The sequence below is a fragment of the Tachyglossus aculeatus genome, chromosome 10 (genome assembly GCF_015852505.1).
Source record: "Tachyglossus aculeatus isolate mTacAcu1 chromosome 10, mTacAcu1.pri, whole genome shotgun sequence".
NCBI classification, from domain to species: Eukaryota; Metazoa; Chordata; class Mammalia; order Monotremata; family Tachyglossidae; genus Tachyglossus; species Tachyglossus aculeatus.
In genome coordinates, this window is record NC_052075.1 from 49,066,359 (window position 1) to 49,084,218 (window position 17,860).

Consider the following 17,860-nt stretch of genomic DNA (forward strand, 5'->3'; position numbering starts at 1 on the left):
AAAGAAAGCCCAGGGGCAAAGGGCTGCGGAGGGGAAGAAAAGCCCCCAAACCAACACCCACCCACCCACCCACAGACACCCCCCCACAACCTCAAAAATCACCCCCCGAGCCGCCCTCAGCCATAGAGAGGAGAAACACACATACACACACGCGCTCAGGGTCAGCCTAGCATTTGCCACTGGCTTTCCGGCTGCACCATTTTCCTGACATCTACGGCCATAAAAGAAGAGAGTCTAGAGATCTCTGGAGCCCGGCAGCTTCAAGCGAATAACATCCCAGCATCCGCAGCTATAGATTTTCAAGCTCTCTTTTTTTTGTTCTTTTTCTTTACGGTGGTGGTGGTGGTGGTGGGAGTGGGGCGGGAGGGGAGGTAAGTGGCTTATTCTCTTTCCAACGCCTTCCTCTTGCACGACACCAATAATAGCTCCACTACCTCGCAGGGACCATCCGCAGGCCGGCCGGTGTCCGGGAGTCTCCGGAAAACCCCCAACGTCCGATTTGGGACCCCGAAAATCAGAGGGGATCCTCCTTCCCTCTCGCACACCTGGGGATCCGTTTCCTTGTACAAGCAGTGAGAGCTGCAGCCTTGGCAGAAGCCCCCAGACGGAGCGTATAGAGCGCCCAGCCGAAAGCTAGTGATGTCATCCGTGCAACGTGAGCCTCATTTCTGATTTTTCTCCTCTCCTTAAAGATAAACCGCACCACTCGACGGTAGAGGAAAACGCTCGGCGTTGGACTCTGGGCCCGGCCAAAGCCACGGTGAGAAAGGTAGAGGGGGGGGGTTGGGTGCACTCGGGGGAATTGTCTACATGGGACGTATACCTTGGGCGACTGTAGTCTCGCCAACGTGTCTGGAATAATAATAATAATAATAATAATGGTATTTGTTAAGCGCTTACCATGTGCAAAGCACTGCTCTAAGAGCTGGAGGGATACAGGGGGATCAGGTTGTCCCACGGGGGGCTCACAGTCTTCATCCCCATGCAAAGCACTGTTCTAAGCGCTGGGGAGGATACAAGGTTGTCCCACGGGGGGCTCACAGTCTTCATCCCCATTTTCCAGATGAGGGAACTGAGGCACAGAGAATAATAATAATAATAATACTATGTGCAAAGCACTGTTCTAAGCGCTGGGGAGGTTACAAGGTGATCAGGTTGTCCCATGGAGGGCTCACAGCCTTCATCCCCATTTTCCAGATGAGGGAACTGAGGCACAGAAAAGTGAAGTGACTTGCCCAAAGTCACACAGCTGACAAGTGGTGGAGCTGGGATTTGAACCCCTGACCTCTGACTCCAAAGACCGTGCTCTTCCCACTGAGCCATGCTGGAAGTGAAGTGACTTGCCCAAAGTCACACAGCTGACAATTGGCAGAGCCAGAATTTGAACCCATGACCTCTGACTCCAAAGCACCGGCTCTATCCACTGAGCCACGCTGGCTGGAAGGTATATGCCGCCCTCCAATCAGGTCCCACTCTTCCTAAGTCTGCCCAAAGCACTGGGCCCATCTCCAGCCCTGGATTTCGTTCTCTCTCCCTCCTGCTCACCCCGGGAGAAGGTGGGAAGAGGGCGAGGGTCCCTTCCTCTCCAGAAACGACCCCCTTCTCCCGTCTGCCTGGAGGGGCCGAGGGAGGCTCCAAGCTTGGAGCCTCCAAGCAGCATAAACCCACCTTTTGGGCCCCTGACACCCACCCTGCTGCCCTCCCCCCTTCAAAAAACCCAAGCGAAACCCCCTTTGGGCCTGCTCGATGGGCCCTACCGCAGGGGAGGGGATGGGCAGGGGGAAGAAGGAGAGGGAAGGAAGGGGATGGAGAAAGGGAGGAAGTAGGAGGAGGAAGGGGAGGGAAGGAGGAGGAGGAAGGAGAGAGGGAGGTAGGGAGGAAGGAAAAGCGGGGAGGAGGAGGAGGCAGGGGATTAGGGAGAGCAAAGAGAGAGAGGAGAAGAAAGAGGAAGGACGGAGGAAGGAGGGAAAGAGAAGGAAGAGAGAGGGGGAAGGAGGGAGGAAGGAAAGGGGGAAGAAGAGGAAGGAGGGAAGGAAAAAGGGGAGGAGGAGGCAGGGGATTAGGAAGAGCAAAGAGAGAGATGAGAATAAAGAGGAAGGAGGGAAAGGAGGAGGGAAAAAGAAGGAAGAGAGGGGGAAGGAGGGGAGGAAAAAAGGGAGGAGGAGGAGGAAGGGAATTAGGGAGGGCAAAGAGAGAGAGAGAGGAGAAGAAAGAGGAAGGACGGAGAAAGGCGGGAAAGGAGGAGGAAAAGAGAAGGAAGAGAGAGGGGGAAGGAGGGAGGAAGGGGAAGGAGGGGAGGAAAACGGGGAGGGGGAGGAGGAGGAAGGGAATTAGGGAGGGCAAAGAGAGAGAGGAGAAGAAAGAGGAAGGACGGAGAAAGGGGGGAAAGGAGGAGGGGGAGGGAAGGAAGAGAGAGGGGGAAGGAGGGAGGAAGGGGAAGGAGGGGAGGAAGAGGAAGGAGGGAAGGAAAAAGGGGGAGGAGGAGGAGGAGGGAATTAGGGAGGGCAAACAGAGAGAGGAGAAGAAAGAGGAAGAACGGAGAAAGGAGGAAAAGGAGGAGGGGAGGGAAGGAGGAGGAGGAAGAAGGGAGGGAGGGAGGGAGGGAGGAAGGAAAAAGGGGGAGGAGGAGGGAGGGGATTAGGGAGGGCAAAGAGAGAGAGAGGAGAAGAAAGAGGAAGGACGGAGAAAGGAGGGAAAGAGAAGGAAGAGGGAGGGGGGAAGGAGGGAAGAAGGAACGAGGGGGAGGAAGAGGGGGAGGGAAGGAAAAAGAGGGAGGAGGAGGAGGGGGATTCGGGAGGGCAAAGAGAGGGAGAGAAGAGGAAAGGGGAAGGACGGAGAAACGAGGAGAAGGAGGAGAGAAAGAAGGAAGAGGGAGGGGGAAGAAAGGAGGAAGGAAAGGGGGGAGGAGGAAGAGGGGGGATTAGGGAGGGCAAAGAGAGAGGAGAGGAAAGGGGAAGGAGGGAGAAGGGAGCGAAAAAGAGGAAGAGGGGAGGGGGACGAATCCCATCATGATGGATTGCCCGTCTAAACCTCTAGGAGACAAGCTGTTTCTAGGGAGTGAGGAGAGCGGGTTTAATACAGCACATCTGGATGGGGGCGGGAGGGGGGAGGGGGGAGGGGGCCAGCTGTCCGAGAGGTAGGTTCTGGGGCCAGCCGGGACACCTGTCGGCGGCGAGGCCCGGAGAGCAGTGGGCCAGCAGTCCAGTGCTCTGCACACAGTAAGCGCTCAATAAATACGATTCAACGAGGGAATGAATGAATGAATCCCCCCGCCCCTTCAATTATCAGTTTCACCGGCAGAAACCGCATCCAGCCCCCGCCCCATCCATCCCAGCCCACCCCATCCCTCCCGCAGGACAGGGGGCCGGGCCTTTGGCCTTTTTGTCCTGCAGGTTGCCGGCCAAAATAAGCCCCTCCACCGCATTTTCTTCCCCTTCTCTCCCTCACCCCCGCAAACCACCAATCCCTTTATCCTGCCTCGTTTTCCCGTTTCGAGAGGAAACAGGCGTTTCAATGCCATCTAGTGGGAAAGGGAATCCAGCCGCCCCCTTCCCCCTTCCCCCTTCCCCCTTCCCTGTCCGCCTCTGCAAGAGAACGCAGACACAGCGTTCTGTTATTATTATTATTATTATTATTATTATTATTATTATTGTTGTTGTTGTTGTTGTTATAATAATAATAATAATAATGGCATTTGTTTAAAAATGGTATTTGTTAAGCGCTTACTGTGTGCAAAGCACTGTTCTAAGCGCTGGGGGGGATACAAGGTGATGAGGTTGTCCCACGAGGGGCTCACAGAGTGAGCAACGTGGCTCAGTGGAAAGAGCCCGGGCTTTGGAGTCAGAGGTCGTGGGTTCAAATCCCGGCTCCGCCACTTGTCAGCTGTGTGACGTTGGGCAAGTCACTTCACTTCTCTGGGCCTCAGTTCCCTCATCTGGAAAATGGGGATGAAGACTGTGAGCCCCTCGTGGGACAACCTGATTACCTTGTGTCTACCCCAGCGCTTAGAACAGTGCTTTGCACATAGTAAGCGCTTAACAAATACCAACATCATCATCATCATCATCCCCATTTTCCAGATGAGGGAACCGAGGCACAGAGAAGTTAAGTGACTTGCCCTGATGAGGTTGTCCCAATAAATACCGTTAAAAAAAAATAGAGGGCAATCAAGATAGGAAACAGTCCCTGTCCCATGTGGGCTCATGGTTTCTGGGGAGGAGTAGAGGAGTCACATCCCCATTTTACAGATGAGGAAACAGAGGCATAGAGAGTGTAACTCGCCCAAGGCCATCTGGCAGAGGTTTGGCAGAGTCAGGCTTAAAATCCAGGTCTCCCGACTCTCAGGACTGGGCTCTTTCTGCTAGACCACCCCACTCTCCTCTGTTACCAACCAGATCCTCCTGCATCCAGTTCTCATCTCCCCAGCACGTTATTTGGGCAAATTATTATTATTATTATTATTACGGTATTTTATAATAATAATAATAATAATAATAGCATTTATTAAACACTTACTATGTACAAAGCACTGTTCTAAGCGCTGGAGAGGTTACAAGGTGATCAGGTTGTCCCACGGGGGGCTCACAGTTTTAATCCCCATTTTACAAATGAGGTAACTGAGGCACAGAGAAGTTAAGTGACTTGCCCAAAGTCACACAGCTGACAATTGGCGGAGCCAGGATTAGAACCCATGACTTCTGACTCCAAAGCCTGTGCTTTTTCCACTGAGCCACGCTGCTTCTCATTTTTAAGCGCTTACTGTGTTCCAGGCACTGTTTGAAGCGCTGGGGTTGGATACACGTTTTGTTTTATTGTCTGTCTCTCCCTTCGGGACTGTGAGCCCATTGCTGGGTAGGGACCGTCTTTATATGTTGCCGACTTGTAATTCCCAAGCGCTTAGTACAGTGCTGCGCACATAGTAAGCGTTCAATAAATACGACTGAAAAGAAAGAAGGGCTCACGGTCTTAATCCCCATTTTCCAGATGAGGGAACTGAGGCCCAGAGAAGTGAAGTAACTTGCCCAAGGCCACACAGCACACACGTGGCGAAGCCAGGATTAGAACCTGGGTCCTTCTGACTCCTGAGCCCGTGTTCTACCCTCTAGGCCACACCGCTTCTCTGCAGGCCCAAGACACGCCAGTTGCTGTGACAGGGAAAAGCACCAATCCCTGGGAATTACTTCCATTCTGAAGGAAACCAACACAGGCCAACCCCTTGAGCTGATTTTGCTTTTCCATCTGTCGATCAATCGATCGAATTTATTGAGCGCTCACCGTGGGCTGAGCACTGTACTAAGCTCTTGGGAGAGTACAAATCAGCAGAGTTGGTGGGTGTGTTCCCCCTGCCCACAAGGAACTTCCAATTCTGAGGGAGAGGAAAAAGTGTAAGCTTTGAGTATACAACGTGTAAACGAGACTGCAAACTCCACCTCTTCTAACACTTCTCCCAGTGGCTCAATTCATTCATTCATACATTCAATCGTATTTATTAAGCGCTTACTGTGTGCAGAGCACTGTACTAAGCGCTTGGGAAGCAGCATGGCTCAGTGGAAAGAGCCCGAGCTTTGGAGTCAGAGGTCAGGGGTTCAAATCCCCGCTCCACCAATTGTCAGCTGTGTGACTTTGGACAAGTCACTTTTCTCTGTGCCTCAGTTCCCTCATTTGTAAAATGGGGATTAAGACTGTGAGGCCCCCCGTGAGACAACCTGATCACCTTGTAAACTCCCCAGTGTTTAGAACAGTGCTTTGCACATAGTAAGCGCTTAATAAATGCCATTATTATTATTATTATAGAGAGACGGTCCCTACCCAACAGCGGGCTCACAGTCTAGAAGGGAGAGACAGACAACAAAACAAAACATATTAACCAAATAAAATAAATAAAATAAATATGTACAAGTAAAATAGAGTAATAAATCTGTAAAAACATATATACAGGTGCTGTGGGGAGGGGAAGGAGGTAAGGCGGGGGGGTGGAGAGGGGGAGGAGGGGGAGAGGAAGGAGGGAGCTCAGTCGGGGAAGGCCTTCTGGAGGAGGTGAGCTCTCAGTAGGGCTTTCAATACACTGCTCTGCCCTCAGCAGTTGCTCAGTAAATACTGTTGATTAATTGATTAATTATCAGAGGAGGTGAGAATCTCTGTAACCAATCGGTCATCTGGGAGGGCTGAGAAGCTGTGTTTCCAACTTCCTCCTTCTGCACTCAAAAATTAGAATTTTTGAGCCTGTTGGGTAGGGCCCGTCTCTATATGTTGCCGACTTGTACTTGTACTTGTACTTCCCAAGTGCTTAGTACAGTGGTCTGCACACAGTAAGCGCTCAATAAATACAATTGAATGAATGAATGAATGAATCTCACTACTGAGAGAAAGGAGTGTGGATTAGTGGAAAGAGCACGGACCTGGGAATCAGAGGACACGGGTTCTAATTCATTCATTCATTCATTTGTATTTATTGAGCGCTTACTGTGTGCAGAGCACCGGACTAAGCGCTTGGGAAGTACAAGTTGGCAACATATAGAGACGGTCCCTACCCAACAACGGGCTCACAGTCTAGAAGGGGTTCTCATCCCACTGGGCCGTCTCAGTCAATCAATCAGTGGGATTTGTTGAGCACCGTCTGTGTGCAAAGCGCTGTTCTAAGCGTTTGGAAGAGTACAGTACAACAGATTTGGTAATAATAATAATAATAATAATGGCATTTATTAAGCGCTTACTATGTGCAAAGCACTGTTCTAAGCGCTGGGGTAGATACAAGGTAATCAAGTTGTCCCACGTGGGGCTCACAGACTTAATCCCCATTTTCCAGATGAGGGAACTGAGGCCCAGAGAAGTGAAGTGACTTGCCCAAAGTCACACAGCCCACAACAAGTTTACACTCTACAGATCTTGGGCAAATCACTTAGCTACTCCGTGCCTCAGATCCCTCATCTGTAAAATGAATATTCAATATCTGTACTCCCCTTAGAGTGGTTTGTACAGGCACTATGTTTGACTTGATAATCCTGTATCTTCCCCGCTGCTTAGTACAGTATCTGACACGTAGTAAGCTTTTAATAAATACTATCTTTAAAGGAGAAAATTTACAAGGAAATGACCCATAAAAGATGGCATGACAGACACCATTTTGAAAAATCCCTTTCAAGAAGAGGGGGACGAGGGGGAGAGGAAGGAAGGGGCTCAGTCTGGGAAGACCTCCTGGAGGAGGTGAGCTCTCAGCAGGGCCTTGAAGGGAGGAAGAGAGCTAGCTTGGCGGATGGGCAGAGGGAGGGCATTCCAGGCCCGGGGGAGGACGGGGGCTGGGGGTCGATGGCGGGACAGGCGAGAATGAGGCCCAGTGAAGAGATTAGTGGCAGAGGAGCGGAGGGTGCGGGCTGGGCTGGAGGAGAGAAGGGAGGTGAGGTAGGAGGGGGCGAGGGGATGGACAGCCTTGAAGCCCAGGTTGAGGAGTTTCTGCCTGATGCGCAGATTGATTGGTAGCCACTGGAGATTTTTGAGGAGGGGAGTGATATGCGCAGAGCGTTTCTGGACAACGATAATCCGGGCAGCAGCATGAAGTATGGATTGAAGTGGAGAGAGACACGAGGATGGGAGATCAGAGAGAAGGCTGATGCAGTAGTCCAGACGGGATAGGATGAGAGCTTGAACGAGCAGGGTAGCGGTTGGGATGGAGAGGAAAGGGCGGAGCTTGGCAATGTTGCGGAGCTGAGACCAGCAGGTTTTGGTCACGGCTTGGACGTGAGGGGTGAATGAGAGAGCGGAGTCGAGGATGACACCAAGGTTGCGGGCTTGTGAGACGGGAAGGATGGTAGTGCCGTCAACAGAGATGGGAAAGTCAGGGAGAGGGCAAGGTTTGGGAGGGAAGACAAGGAGTTCAGTCTTCGACATGTTGAGCTTTAGGTGGCGGGCAGACATCCAAATGGAGATGTCCTGAAGGCAGGAGGAGATGCGAGCCTGGAGAGAGGGGGAGAGAGCAGGGGCAGAGATGGAGATCTGGGTGTCATCTTACCTCCTTCCCTTCCCCACAGCACCTGTATATATGTATATATGTTTGTACATATTTTTTAACTCTATTTATTTATTTATTTTATTTGTACATATCTATTCTATTTATTTTATTTTGTTAGTATGTTTGGTTTTGTTCTCTGTCTCCCCCTTTTAGACTGTGAGCCCCCTGTTGGGTAGGGACTGTCTCTATATGTTGCCAATTTGTACTTCCCAAGCGCTTAGTACAGTGCTCTGCACATAGTAAGCGCTCAATAAATACGATTGATGATGATGATGATGATGATGAAGAAGGCTCTTGTCCTGAATGGTTGTTCCGATGACTCCTTAATTCAGTAACGGGAATGAAAAGATGAAAAGAAGATGTTCTTTCTCCAGGTATCTTGGCTTCTAGGGGGAGTTCCAACTGCTTAGATGTATTCAATAGAGTGCAAAATCTCCAGAAGAGCAACAGATACCCAAAATTTGTACAGATTTATTACTCTATTTTACTTCTACATATTTACTATTCTATTTATTTTGTTAATGATGTGCATTTAGCTTTAATTCCATTTGTTCTGACGACTTGACACCTGTCCACGTTCTGTTTTGTTGTCTGTCTCCCCCTTCTAGACTGTGAGCCCACTGTTGGGTAGGGACCGTCTCTATATGTTGCCAACTTGCACTTCCCAAGCGCTTAGTACAGTGCTCTGCACACAGTAAGCGCTCAATAAATACGACTGAATGAATAAATGAATGAAAAATGAAAGCATTCTCTTTAGATACAATTCTCCTCTCTGTCCTGGCCTGTATTCCTCTTCTTTCCTTTCTTGGCAACCAGTGGCTTTTTCAAGAAAGAGAAAATGATTTTGATTTCTTAAGAGTTCTTCTGCTCATTCCATGTCCCCCTTAAATCTCCAAGCCCTCTGCGATATCACAATTGTGTTGCTATGGAAATGACAAAAATCAAAGAGGATCGCAATTGTAGGCAAGACATTAAAGGTCAAAAGAAAGTGTTATGTACACCTCCTCCGCAGACCAGCTGAGGTCATATTTTCCACACCTTTCCCCCTGGCCTGACTAAAAAAAGTTCAAGGGACCATGGCTATATTTCTCTTCATTCATTCATTCATATTTATTATAATAATAGTGGCATTTATTAAGCGCTTACTATGTGCAAAGCACTGTTTTAAGTGCTGGGGAGATTACAGGGCAATCAGCGTGTCCCACAGGAGGCTCACAGTCTTAATCCCCATTTTACAGATGAGGGAACTGAGGCCCAGAGAAGTGAAGTGACTTGCCCAAAGTCACACAGCTGACAAGTGGTGGAGCCGGGATTTGAACCCATGACCTCTGACTCCAAAGCCCGTGCTCTTTCCACTGAGCCACGCTGCTTCTTACCGTGTGCAGAGCACTGTACTAAGCGCTTGGGAAGTCCAAGTCGGCAACATATAGAGACTAGACTGTGAGCCCACTGTTGAGTAGGGACCGTCTCTATATGTTGCCGACTTGGACTTCCCAAGCGCTTAGTCCAGTGCTCTGCACACAGTAAGCGCTCAATAAATTCGATGGAATGAATGAATGAATGAACATATAGAGACGGTCATCATCATCAATCGCATTTATTGAGCGCTTACTGTATGCAGAGCACAAGTACAAGGTGGCAACATATAGAGACAGTCCCTACCCAACAGCGGGCTCACAGTCTAGAAGGGGGAGACAGACAACAAAACAAAACATATTAACAAAATAAAATAAATAGAATAAATATGTACAAATAAAATAAATCAATAGAGTAATAAATATGTACAAACATATATACATATATACAGGTGCTGTGGGGAGGGGAAGGAGGTATACTTATACTCAGTTGTATATTATGTTTCATTATACTGCAGTTGGTGGTGGTGGTTTCTTTTATGGTATCTGTTAAGCGCTTACTATGTGTCAGGCAATGTACTGAGCACTGGGGAGTTACAACCTAAGCAGGTTGGACACAATCCATGCCCCACATGGGGCTGACAGTCCCTCGTCCCCCTCTCCATCCCCCCATTATTATTGTTATTTTTATTATTATTAACAGCGCTTGGAACGTAGTAAGCGTCTAACAAATACCATTATTCATTCATTCATTCATTTCCCAAGAGAACGAACGAACGAACAAATGAATGAATGAATTAAGGAACAAATTAATGAATGAATTAAGGAACAAATTAATGAATGAAGGAACAAATTAATGAATGAATGACTGCACGAACGCGCCGTGCGCCCAGCCGGGCAACCACGTGGGGGGTAAGCCACGCCCCTCCCGCCACGTTACGTCACCGCTCCGGGGCCCCGGATGGAGGCCCCGCTTCGGCTTCACCGCGCTCACTGCGCAGGCGCCAGGTCGCCCCGCCCGGCGGCAGGCTCCATCCGGGCATTTTCCCTGCGCTCCGATTGGTCGGCTCGGAATGGGCGGGAACTTCCACCGGAAGCGGCGCGTTGGGAGGACGGTTGGGCCGAGGTAAGGAGGGGCCTGGGGAGAAATAATAATAATAATAATAATAATAATAATAATGGTATTTGTTAATTGCTTACTATGAGCCGAACAGCGCTTAGAACAGTGCTTGGCACATAGTAAGCGCTTAACTTGTCAGCTGTGTGACTTTGGGCAAGTCACTTCACTTCTCTGTGCCTCAGTTCCCTCATCTGTAAAATGGGGATGAAGACCCACGTGGGACAACCTGATCACCTTGTATCCCCCCAGCGCTTAGAACAGGGCTTCGCACATAGTAAGCGCTTAACTTATCAGGTGTGTGACTTTGGGCAAGTCACTTCTCTTCTCTGGGCCTCAGTTCCCTCATCTGTAAAATGGGGATGAAGACTGTGAGCCCCACGTGGGACAACCTGATCACCTTATATCCCCCCCAGCGCTTAGAACAGGGCTTGGCACATAGTAAGCGCTTAACTTGTCAGCTGTGTGACTTTGGGCAAGTCACTTCACGTCTCTGGGCCTCAGTTCCCTCATCTGTAAAATGGGGATGAAGACTGTGAGCCCCACGTAGGACAACCTGATCACCTTGTATCCCCGCAGCGCTTAGAACAGTGCTTGGCACATAGTAAGCGCTTAACTTGTCAGCTGTGTGACTTTGGGCAAGTCACTTCATTTCTCTGGGCCTCAGTGACCTCATCTGTAAAATGGGGATGAAGACTTTGAGCCCCACGTGGGACAACCTGATCACCTTGTATCCCCCCCAGCGCTTAGAACAGGGCTTGGCACATAGTAAGCGCTTAACTTGTCAGCTGTGTGACTTTGGGCAAGTCACTTCACGTCTCTGGGCCTCAGTTCCCTCATCTGTAAAATGGGGATGAAGACTGTGAGCCCCACGTGGGACAACCTGATCACCTTATATCCCCCCCAGCGCTTAGAACAGGGCTTGGCACATAGTAAGCGCTTAACTTGTCAGCTGTGTGACTTTGGGCAAGTCACTTCACGTCTCTGGGCCTCAGTTCCCTCATCTGTAAAATGGGGATGAAGACTGTGAGCCCCACGTAGGACAACCTGATCACCTTGTATCCCCGCAGCGCTTAGAACAGTGCTTGGCACATAGTAAGCGCTTAACTTGTCAGCTGTGTGACTTTGGGCAAGTCACTTCATTTCTCTGGGCCTCAGTGACCTCATCTGTAAAATGGGGATGAAGACTTTGAGCCCCACGTGGGACAACCTGATCACCTTGTATCCCCCCCAGCGCTTAGAACAGGGCTTGGCACATAGTAAGCGCTTAACTTGTCAGCTGTGTGACTTTGGGCAAGTCACTTCACGTCTCTGGGCCTCAGTGACCTCATCTGTAAAATGGGGATGAAGACTTTGAGCCCCACGTGGGACAACCTGATCACCTTGTATCCCCCCAGCGCTTAGAACAGTGCTTGGCACATAGCGCTTAACTTAGCTGTGTGACTTTGGGCAAGTCACTTCACTTCTCTGTGCCTCAGTTCCTTCATCTGTAAAATGGGGATGAAGACTGTGAGCCCCACGTGGGACAACCTGATCACCTTGTATCCCCCCAGCGCTTAGAACAGGGCTTCGCACATAGCGCGTAACTTATCAGGTGTGTGACTTTGGGCAAGTCACTTCACTTCTCTGGGCCTCAGTTCCCTCATCTGTAAAATGGGGATGAAGACTGTGAGCCCCACGTGGGACAACCTCATCACCTTGTATCCCCCCAGCGCTTAGAACAGTGCTTGGCACATAGTGCTTGTCAGGTGTGTGACTTTGGGCAAGTCACTTCACTTCTCTGTGCCTCAGTGACCTCATCTGTAAAATGGGGATGAAGACTGTGGGCCCCACCAGGGACAACCCGGTTACCTTATATCTACCCCAGTGCTTAGAACAGTGCTTGGCACATAATAAGTACTTAACAAATACCATAGTTATTATTATTGTTACTCTCCCAAGCGTTTAGTACAGTGCTCTGCATACAGTAGGAGGTCAAAAAATACCACGGATTGTAAATCAATCAATCAGTTGGTGATAGGCTGAATTATCATGGGTGACTACTGTAGAGAAGCAGCATGGCTCAGTGGAAAGAGCCCGGGCTTGGGAGCCCGAGGTCATGGGTTCAAATCCTGGCTCCGCTGCTTGTCAGCTGTGTGACTTTGGCATTCTATTTATTTTATTTTGTTACTATGTTTTGTTGTCTCCCCCTTCTAGACTGTGAGCCCGTTGTTCGGTAGGGACCGTCTCTATATGTTGCCAACTTGTATTTCCCAACTGCTTAGTACAGTGCTCTGCACACAGTAAGCGCTCAATAAATACGACTGAATGAATGATTGAATGAAAGTCACTTCACTTCTCTGTGCCTCAGTTACCTCAAATGTAAAAGGGGATGAAGATTGTGAGCTCCACATGGGACAACCTGATCACCTTGTATTCAATCAATCGTATTTATTGAGCGCTTACTGTGTGCAGAGCACTGTACTAAGCGCTTGGGAAGTACAAGTTGGCAACATATAGAGACAGTCCCTACCCAACAGTGGGCTCACAGTCTATTCCCCCCCCCCCCCCCCCGCCAGGGCTTAGAACAGTGCTTTGCACATAGTAAGCACTTAACATATATATATATATATATATATATATATATATATATGTACATATTTATTATAGTTATTTATTTTACTTGTACATATCTATTCTGTTGATTTTATTTTGTTAGTATGTTTGGTTTTGTTCTCTGTCTCCCCCTTTTAGACTGTGAGCCCACTGTTGGGTAGGGACCGTCTCTCTATGTTGCCAACTTGTACTTCCCAAGCGCTTAGTACAGTGCTGTGCACGCAGTAAGCGCTCAATAAATACGATTGAATGAATGACTGAATGAAAGTCATTTCACTTCTCTGTGCCTCAGTTACCTCAAATGTAAAAGGGGATGAAGATTGTGAGCTCCACATGGGACAACCTGATCACCTTGTATTCAATCAATCGTATTTATTGAGCGCTTACTGTGTGCAGAGCACTGTACTAAGCGCTTGGGAAGTACAAGTTGACGACATAGAGACAGTCCCTACCCAACAGTGGGCTCACAGTCTATCCCCCCCACCCCCGCCCCCAGGGCTTAGAACAGTGCTTTGCACATAGTAAACGCTTAACATGTATATATATATTTGTACATATTACTCTAGTTATTTATTTATTTTACTTGTCCATATCTATTCTATTTATTTTATTTTGTTAGTATGTTTGGTTTTGTTCTCTATCTCCCCCTTTTAGACTGAGCCCCCTGTTGGGTAGGGACCGTCTCTATATGTTGCCAACTTGTACTTCCCAAGCGCTTAGTCCAGTGCTCTGCACACAGTAAGCGCTCAATAAATACGATTGATTGATTAACAAATACCAAAATTATTACTGTGGGCCCATGAGGTGGGTGGCAGAGGTCTGTGTTAAACCAAAACTAGAGCAAGTTTATTTCTCCAATTGAAATAAATATTAATGGACAAAGTTGTAGTGGCCAGTATTTTTGAACTTAATGAGCTGGCGAGTGAGAAGAGTCAGAGGACCTGGGGTCTAATCCCAGCTGTGCCATGAACCTGCTGTGTGTCTGGAGAGCAAGTCACAACATCTCTGGGCCCGTTTCCTCATCTGTAAGATGGGAATACAGTGTCTGTTCTCCCTCCTATTTAGACTGAGAGCCCCAAGTGGGACCTTATCAGGTATTCATTCGTTCATTCAGTCATATTTATTGAGCACTTCCAGTGTGCAGAGCACTGTACTAAGCGCTTGGGAAGTCCAAGTTGGCACCATATAGAGACGGTCCCTACCCAACAGCGGGCTCGAAGTCTAGAAGGGGCTCACCCCCAGCACTTAGCTGTGTGGCTTTGGGCAAGTCACTTAACTTCTCCGTGCCTCAGTTCCCTCATCTGTGAAATCATCATCAGTCGTATTTATTGAGCGCTTACTATGTGCAGAGCACTGTACTAAGCGCTTGGGAAGTACAAATTGGCAACATATAGAGACAGTCCCTACCCAAAACTGTGAGCCCCCCGTGGGACGACCTGAGCACCTTGTAACCTCCTCAGGGCTTAGAACAGTGCTTTGTACATAGTAAGCACTTAACAAATACTTTTATTATTATAGTGTTTGACATATAGTAAGTGCTTCATAAATATCACAGTGATTTTAATTGCTGTTATTATTGAAACAGCTAAGTGCTTTGCACATAGTAAGCACTTAACAAATATTAGTATTATTATTATATAAAGTAATAATACCTCCTCAGTGCTTAGAACAGTGCTTTGCATATAGTAAGCACTTAACAAATATTTTTATTATAGTGTTTGACATATAGTAAGTGCTTCATAAATATCATAGTGATTTTAATTGCTGTTATTGAAACAGCTGATAAGTGCTTTGCACATAGTAAGCACTTAACAAATATTATTATTATTATTATTATATAAAGTAATAATACCTCCTCGGTGCTTAGAACAGTGCTTTGCATATAGTAAGCACTTAACAAATATTATTATTATTATAGTGCTTGACATATAGTAAGTGCTTCATAAATATCACAGTGATTTTTATTGCTGTTATTATTGAAACAGCTGATGAGAAGCAGCGTGGCTCAGTGGAGTCAGAGGTCATGGGTTCAAATCCCGGCTCCGCCACTTGGCAGCTGTGTGACTTTGGGCAAATCACTTAACTTCTCTGGGCCTGTTCCCTCATCTGTGAAAATGGGGATTAAGACTGTGAGCCCCCCGTGGGGCAACCTGATCACCTTGTAACCTCCCCAGCGCTTAGAACAGTGCACATAGCGCTTAATAAATGCCATCATTATCATTATTATTATTATTATTATTATTATTATTAAAAGCCCCAACAAGAACTGCTTCTAAACTCAACTGAGACCCTGGTTCCTAAAAACAGCCTTTATTAATTTTGGTTTTGTACCCCTTTTATTTTGGACTGTGAGGGCGTTTAGGGAGTTTACTGTGTTTGGAAACCCTGCCCACCTCTGAATCCTTAAGATTAGTGTGTGTTCACCTAATGTCCAGTTCTAGAATGATAGTCATTCATTCATTTGTATTTATTGAGCGCTTACTGTGTGCAGAGCACTGTACTGAGCGCTTGGGAAGTAGAAGTCGGCATCATATAGAGACGGTCCCTATCCACAGTCTAGAAATGCCCATTGTAATTCTCCCTGGGAAGTCTTGGCAAGCAGAGGAGACGGGCTCCCAAGATAGGAAATCTACAGTCTCCATTATATTTGAAGGTGAAATTTTATTCTTGTGTAAAGAACAATGTATGACTGATGATGTCCCCTGTGCTGGGCTAAAGAGCAGCCTTTTCCGTGTTTCTAATAATAATAGCATTTATTGAATGCTTGGTGTTTGCAGAGATACTAGGCCCTTGGGAGATTACAGTAGCGTTAGTGGACCACAGTCCCTCGCAACCAATTAATGGCATTTTTTTTAATATTTTCTAACCCATTTACTATATGGCAGGCAGTGAACACTGGAGTAATAATAACGATGGTATTTGTTAAGCACTTACTATGTGCAAAACACAGCGCTGATACAAGCTAATCAGATTGGACACAGTCCGTGTTCCACACAGGGCTCACGTTCTTAATCTCCATTTTACAGGTGAGATAACTGAGGCACAGAGAAGTTATTTATTGAACGGTTACTGTGTGCAGAGCACCGCACTAAGTCCTTGGGAAAGTACAGTGGAATAATTAGTTGGTAAGCTCCCTACCTACAAGGAGCTTACAGTCTGCAAGGGGAGACTACCATTAACGTAGGATGGGGGAATAGTAAGGATAAGAAATATTTACGACAGTGATTGGCGGGGCTGGGGTGAGTATTAAAGTGCTTAAGGGGTCCCTAGCCAGGAACAGAGTTGATACTGATACAGTTGATACTTTTAGACTGTGAGCCCACTGTTGGGTAGGGACTGTCTCTATGTGTTGCCAGTTTGTACTTCCCAAGCGCTTAGTACAGTGTTCTGCACATAGTAAGTGCTCAATAAGTACGATTGATGATGATACAGAGGGTGGATAGGAGAGATGAGGGCTTAGCAGGGAAGGCCTTTTGGAGGTGAGGTGATTTTAAGAGGGTTTCAAAGGTGGGGAGAGCAGCGGACTAGGAGGGAAGGAATAATAATAATAATTATAACAATGATATTTGTTCTAGTTTTTCTAGAAACTGTTGCTAGAACAGAAACTATTTCTAGTTTCTGCTAGACTGTGAGCCCGCTGTTGGGTAGGGACCGGCTCTGTATGTTTCCAACTTGCACTTCCCAAGCGCTCCGCACACAGTAAGCGCTCAATAAATACGATTGATTGATTGCCCTGCACACAGTAAGCGCTCGATAAATGCGATTGATTGATTGCCCTGCACACAGTAAGCACTCAATAAATACGATTGAATGAATACAAGGGAATCAGGTTGTCCCACGTGGGGCTCACAGACTTAATCCCCATTTTACAGATGAGGTAGTCACTCATTGTAGACTGTGAGCCCGCTGTTGGGTAGGGACCGTCTCTATATGTTGCCCGACTTGTACTGCCCAAGCGCTTAGTCCAGTAAGCGCTCAGCAGGTACGATTGAATACACATCGTATTTATTGAGCGCTTACTGCGTGCAGAGCACTGGACTAAGCGCTTGGGAAGTACAAATCGGCATCGTTAGCGCCTTGAAGAGAGAAAGGGAGGTAGTTACTACGTGCACATCGCTAGTAGCAGGGGCCATGCACTGTTCATTCGTTCGGTCGTATTTATGGAGCGCTTTCTGCGTGCGGAGCCCTCCTGTAAGCCCTGCAGCGGTGTTGGAAGGGATGCAATGGCGGGTGGGGAAGAAGAGAAGCAGCTTGGCTCAGTGGCTTGGGAGCCAGAGGTCTTGGGTTCTAATCCCGCCTCCGCCATTTGTCAGCTGGAATATGAAGTGGGAGGGAGTCCCAGGCCCGGTGGAGGATTTGGACAACGAGTCGGCGGCGGGAATAGACCAGATCAAGGCTCAGTGAGCGGGCTGACATTAGAGGGGTGGTGTGCGCGGATTGGGTTTTGGTAGGAAAGCAGAAAGTCGAGCGAGAGAGCCTTTAAACTAAGGTACGGAGCTTCTGTTTGCTACCGAGGTGGGTGACTTGACGATCCAGTGCGGAAGGCAGACGCTATAATAAATCAGGAAGGCAGACGCTATAATAAATCACCGGGAAGGGGAACGCAACGGAATATCAAAATACGCGCGTAGCGCTGTGGCCGGCGGGGTGAGGACCCAAGTGCGGAAGTGATGTTGGAAGTGCCAAAGTGGCAGCGAGGGGGAGAGGAGGTGGTGAGGTGAGAGAAATCATCATCAATCATCAATCGTATTTATTGAGCGCTTACTATGTGCAGAGCACTGTACTAAG

At 48.0% G+C, this 17,860-nt stretch overlaps 1 protein-coding gene across 2 annotated transcripts in view; it reads left to right on the plus strand.

The window, feature by feature from the left end:
• The first annotated feature begins 453 nt into the window (after window positions 1-453).
• MRPS33 (mitochondrial ribosomal protein S33) overlaps window positions 454-17,860 on the plus strand; it is a 32,250-nt gene continuing 14,843 nt past the window's right edge. Inside the window, exon 1 of one of the 2 annotated variants that reach the window (XM_038752789.1) lies at window positions 454-760. The gene's annotated coding sequence lies outside the window, so the exon portion shown is untranslated. The remainder of the gene's footprint in view (window positions 761-17,860) is intronic. The other variant, XM_038752793.1, reaches the window with a different exon arrangement.